Raw genomic sequence first — 6,222 nt, forward strand, 5'->3', positions numbered from 1 at the left:
AAGAGATAGAATCAGGGGAAGGCGGCAAGGAGGGGAATTAAGGTGCTAGGAAGAAGTTACTAGAAGGATCTAGAAGAGGAAATCTGGGTACAAGAGAAAGGAACTTGAGGAAGAAGATGAACAGTAATAGCAAAGGGAAAGGTAATCTGCTGGTATTGGATAATTTGTTTCATAATGCCCTCTGGCCTCAACCTGCCCCTTTTGTATCCAAGGCCTGACTGTCTGGCTTGGGTTGCCTTGGGCCCATTAGGTAGTAGGCAGTGGTCCCTGACACGACGACATCCAAGACCGAGCGCCTGGCCACGTCACTCCAACCAATGGGAGCAGGCCACGCCACCTCGCGGGGCCAATATGGCAGCCACACGGTTCCACCTCTCCTCCATTCTGTGGACCTGGTCCACAAAGAACAGAGAGAGGAAATGAGTCGGTCCATAGATCGGTTCAAGGAACAGCGCTGATGACTTTAGACTGATGCCTAGGGACCACATGTCAGCCTCAAGGCCAGGCAGGAACTGCTAGGTGCACACGGGAATTGTACATAGGAATATAAAAGGTAAGCTTATTAATTATGGAAAAATCTCAGAAAATTTGTAAATAAACTAGAGCCACCTTAGATCATATCTAGATAATTGTCACTTATTTTTTCATTAGATAAAATTGTAGAAATAATTTGTATGTTTCATTCCATACGTGTTTAGTCGATAAACTTTAGTAATTTATATCTCTCCCGTTTTAATTCCGAATTCCGTAATTCTTTCACTAAAAATCTTCTAAGATTAAACCCTATATAACCATGCCCTCTTTCCTAATTTTTGGTGCCCATTTAAACTCTAGATATGTTTGTTTTTCATTTATTTTATTTAATAATAAGTCGTAGTAGCATGTATCACCATAGTAGTAGTTAACCTTGTATATTCGTGTAGGTGCATGTACCATGCCACCTACCCGAATATGTCCATACCCAATCACCTAAAATAGTAGGACACATATGCATACAAGGATATGCCCGATACCCGGGTATACGCCTGTGTATAGCTAACTTTATATTCCACCTTTCTTTATCCTAACTAATCTTGGGCACATACATATGCATGTGCATATGTGCCACTAACCCTGGTGGACATGTAGAAGTCGGGCGAGTCATCTATGATGACTTGGTCGGGCTTTCTCTTTCAGGTTCACGTAGTAGTGAAGCCTAATAACAATGTGGTCTGGCTTTCCACTAGATCACCACCACCTTAACCCAACCTATAGGAACCACACCATATGGATGAAATCCCTTCATCCAAACTTTACTTCAAATTGACATAATAATGATAACCCTAGATAACAACCCATCACCTAATAGGACCAACCCATCTAGGATCGTTTCCTTTATTTTGATTGATTATGCTTGTTTTACATGCCTTGCTTGTTATTTTTCTTGTTTGTGCTTTCTTGCTTGTCGACGCTAGACCACGTAGGATGGAAGACGTGGAGAGAACCCAATGGAGTCCAGCAGATAGGAGCAGGAGACACAGGAATCGGATGAGGATAGCGAATGGAGGCAAGTCCTAACACCCACCTATCCCATTCCCTCCACTTCATTTACCATCCCTTAACTACTCCCCTTCCTCCACCACCACATTTTGCTAGCCTCCACCATAAACCCACCATACTCTATCCCCACCAATTAATAAACTTAACTTATAATACTTAAATTCTCTTTTATGAATTAATGGAATTATAATGGTTCATGAGTTTGGTTATGATAATGTGAACATTGATAATTAACTTGATATGATATAAGTTTGACTATGATATTATGATGAGGTAATGGTTACCTTGATATGAGCTATGAACCTGAGGTTAATAACTATGGAACTTAAAACTGATAAAACTGGACTAAACCTCGACAGGGGGTGAGTGGGGGTAATTTATGGAGATAAATTACCTTGGCAGGAGCGCCTGGAGAGGGTTCCTGTGGGAGATACTCGCCTCGGTCACATAAGGACCAGTTCGTAGTCCCTCTCGCCTAGTGAGATATTACGTACAACCACATGTCTATATGGGTAGACTTGATCTCACACCTCGTTAGATAGAAGTATAATTTCTGCTAGGAGGCCGGTGTTGGCAGTGGAATATCAGGAGCCGGCACAGATGCTATGTGATCTCTATGGCCCGGTTGGCGTGGTTGCTATGTGACCCTCCACGTTAAGCCCTTCGATTTTTTGCCGTGTTCGAGCCCATGTTATTGTATGTTTGGCCATGTTTGAGCCCATATTATTAATGATTTGGTATCATCGGCACTATTATATTGGGATGATTTGGTATAGTCCGAGATTATATGATGGGATGATGCGGTATCATCCGAGATTATGAGACGGGACGATTTGGTATATCCTCCCGAGTTTAGTGTGTTTTCCAACCCATGAGAAGTCACGGTAGAGTTATATGGACATCTAAGGTCGCATACATCGGGTATGGGATCTCGTTAGACCTGTCTAAGCCATGACGATGGTGTCGGACTGTGTCTATCTTGTGGGGAAATTTGTACACCTCTGCAGAGTTTATTGAATCTATTCGAATAGCCACGTCCTTGGAATGGGTAGATGCTGGGATGAGAGCAACTATGATTAGACTTCTACAACTGTGATAATCTGGTAAGATGTATTTTACTAATGTGGTAAACTATAATTAACCTCGGAAACTGGTGAGAATGGTAATACTCTGCCAGAGTCCAACCAATAATTATAATTACTTCACTCTACCACTTTTACCTTAACCACCTCCACCACTTTAACCCCCTCCACATATAGCGTTCCCCTTCCACCTCCACTCCGCCCAAAGTTTAGGGCCTGTTGAGTACTTTATGTACTCAACCCCCCCCCCTCCATTCTATGTTTTTAGGAGTAAAGCTACTGGAGCACAAACCCAGAAGAACTATTGGAGCAACGCAAGGATAGGACACTCGGAGTATACCCAAAAGATGGAATTGTTTGGCTACACGAAGGAGCTACGCTAGGACTACGACGATTGGGATATAGGAACACGCCTAAGGAATAAGTGTAGGGTTTCGTCCGCACTTCAAGTTGGCTGTAAGAATGGAGCCACGTTGACATAGGACTATTGTCTTAGAACTCTGATATACGATATAAGGCCAATGGCTCAAGCTATGTAACCCGAACTATGTAATATGTTTTTCCCATTTGCAATAAAAGTATGGTTTTTTATATCAATCTTGTTCGAATTGTGTATATCAGCTACTGATCCAGGGACTAATACATGATGCACAGAGGACCCTAAATTAGGAGCCCGACATGATGCTAGCAGGGGCGACGAGCCTAGGTAGTTTAATTCCTGAGTAATAGGCATGGTGAATTCTCGGCTAGGGGAGGGGCACTCGATTCATATACTCTACCTCGGCCTAGTGCGCAGCCCCGGCGGCGCGTCGTTGTAATCGAAACTCTTTCTGGATCTTAATACAAAGATGCACAAACCTTTTGCGTATTTGAGAATTTTTTTTAATTGGAACCTCCACTAACTGATTCGTACTCCTCCGTTTCATAAAGTCTCGCTATAAGACTCACGCTGGTCAAATTTTCTTATGTTTGATTAGATTTGTAAAAATATTAACAACATTTATATCTTCAAATAAGTTTATTATTAAAACATATTCAATGATTTATCTAATAATACTAATTATGTATGTTAATAATTTTTAATATATATTTAGTTAAAGTTAACCGTGTTTGACTTATGAGAAAACGAGACGAGGAGGGAGTCGACATTAATATATACTAATTATGTGTGTTAATAATTTTTAATATATATTCAGCTTCACATCAACTCAGTTAGAGCAGCCTGATTACAATCATGCCGTCCATCAAGCGGCTTCAGTTCCTATTCGTCGAATAAGACTGCCATGGTCGACGCATGATGTGCCTTGTTTCCTCTGTATACAATACGTTCCGGGCGGCTTCAAAATTCAAAACTTCATCTACGTTCGTGATTGAAGGCTACTAGGCACGAAGCGACACTTAGCTCCCACGGTCGGTCATGGCGGGAAGCAACGGCACTCGTCTCGCATTAGGCATCCTCCTCTGCTGCGCCCTCGCCTACACGGTCATCATCACAAGGCCATGCACCTACATCCTGTCAAGAACCATCCTCGCCGCTACCGGCCTCAATCCTCTCCTCATCTACTGCCCCAAAGACGGCTCCGAGGCCCGGCTGTCCCAAGGCGACGACGCCAACGAGCCCGGCGGTGGCGGCAGGCCCATAGTCACCGACGTACTGTCGTGCGGCGACTCCAAGCTCCCACCACACGCGCTCCCACCCTTCCAGTGCTGCCCGCAGACGCCGGCATCTGACACTCGTATCACCAACTTCACGTTCCCAGACCCGGCCGAGCCGCTTCGAAGGAGGCGGCCCGCGCACGACGCCAGCGCGGCCGAGGACATGGCCAAGTACGAGCGCGCGGTGGCGCTGATGAAGGCGCTGCCGGAGTCGGACCCGCGCAGCTTCTACCAGCAGTCCAGGATCCACTGCGCCTACTGCACCGGCGCGTACCGGCAGGCGGGGTGGCCGGAGCTGCCCGTGCAGATCCACTTCTCGTGGCTCTTCTTCCCCTTCCACCGCGCCTACGTCTACTTCTTCGAGCGCGTGGCGGCGAAGCTCCTCGGCGACCCCGGGTTCGCCGTGCCGTTCTGGAGCTGGGACGTGCCGGAGGGGATGCGGATACCCCCGGCGTTCGCCGACGAGGCGTCCCCGCTCTATGACCCGATTCGGAACCCGAGGCACGCGCCACCGAGGGTTGTCGATCTTGATTACTCGCACGCGGACAAGAATTACACCGATGAGCAGCAGATCCAGCTCAACCTCCGTACCATGTACAAACAGGTCGATCGAGGATTAATAGCTTGCTATATATACCTCTTTGTCTTCTCTACATACATGATCTGCATAGCATGCATGATTTAGATGATCTCCGTACCATCTAGTTTTGGGAGTGTTCCTACTTCCTAACACGTGTGATGATCTGCATAACATGATTCAGATGATCACCAACGCGCCGCTGCCGTCCCTCTTCCACGGGCAGCCCTACCGCGCCGGCGACCGGCAGAAGCCCGGCGCGGGCACGGTGGAGCAGCGCCCGCACAACACCTTGCACGTATGGACGGGCGACATCTCGCAACCGAACCACGAAAACATGGGCACTTACTACTCTGCTGCCCGCGACCCCATCTTCTACCTGCACCACGCAAACTCCGATCGCCTGTGGAAGGTCTGGCTCGAGCTCGACCTCGACCTCGACGACGACTCCGGCAACCGGCCGCGCCACGCGGACTTCACGGACCCGGACTGGCTCGACTCGTCGTTCCTGTTCTACGACGAGGACGCCCGGCTCGTGCGAGTTACCGTCCGTGACATGCTCGACATGGGGAGGCTGAGGTACACGTACGCGGAGGTCGACATGCCGTGGCTCAAGGCGCGGCCGCCCATCACCCCTCGCGGAACAGGGCCCTTCACCGGCTGAAGTCTGTGTCCGTCCGCTTCCCGGTTTGGCTCGACGCGGCGGTGACTGCACAGGTGAGGCGGCAGGGAAAGCCACGAAGCCAGCAGGAGGAAGAGGTGCTGGTAGTCGAGGGCATCGAGGCTTACAGCGCGGACTTCGTCAAGTTCGACGTGTACATGAACGCAGTGGATCACGAGAAGGTCGGGCCGGGCGGGCGGGAGATGGCTGGAAGCTTCGTGTCCCTGAAGCACCCCGGCGGCGGCGGCGAGGTGGCTGTACAGACCAGCATGAGGGTGGCGCTGAACGAACTCCTGCAGGACCTGGGCGCAGAGGGAGACGACAGCGTGACGGTGATGCTGGTGCCTGTGGAGGGGAGGGTCAGGATCGGAGGCCTGAAAATAGTGTACATGACAGAGTGAGATTACAGCACACACGAGGTGCTTGTGCTGCATCGTCAGCGTTATGATGATTTATGAACAATTCCTCGGAACGTCCATATATATGTCTGGAAAATATCAAATAAAACTGTCAAATTTTCACTCACCTGGGCAATATCTCGTCAGATCATCACTGCGTAAAAGTAAATGATCCCATCTAACGGTCAAAACACTATTATTTTCCCAAAGGAAGGATTGAGTAGCCACATTTGTAAATCTTAAATATACGAAACTAGAAAAACCAAAGATTTACAGCAACGAACAAAAGGAGGGAAGTGCACAATATTA

General features: G+C 48.0%; 1 pseudogene; it reads left to right on the plus strand.

Annotated features, from left to right (window-relative positions):
* The first annotated feature begins 4,038 nt into the window (after positions 1-4,038).
* On the plus strand, positions 4,039-5,916 carry LOC136457895 (polyphenol oxidase I, chloroplastic-like; annotated as a pseudogene).
* The last annotated feature ends 306 nt before the right edge of the window (positions 5,917-6,222 follow it).

The sequence above is a fragment of the Miscanthus floridulus genome, chromosome 6, assembly GCF_019320115.1.
Source record: "Miscanthus floridulus cultivar M001 chromosome 6, ASM1932011v1, whole genome shotgun sequence".
Lineage (NCBI taxonomy): Eukaryota > Viridiplantae > Streptophyta > Magnoliopsida > Poales > Poaceae > Miscanthus > Miscanthus floridulus.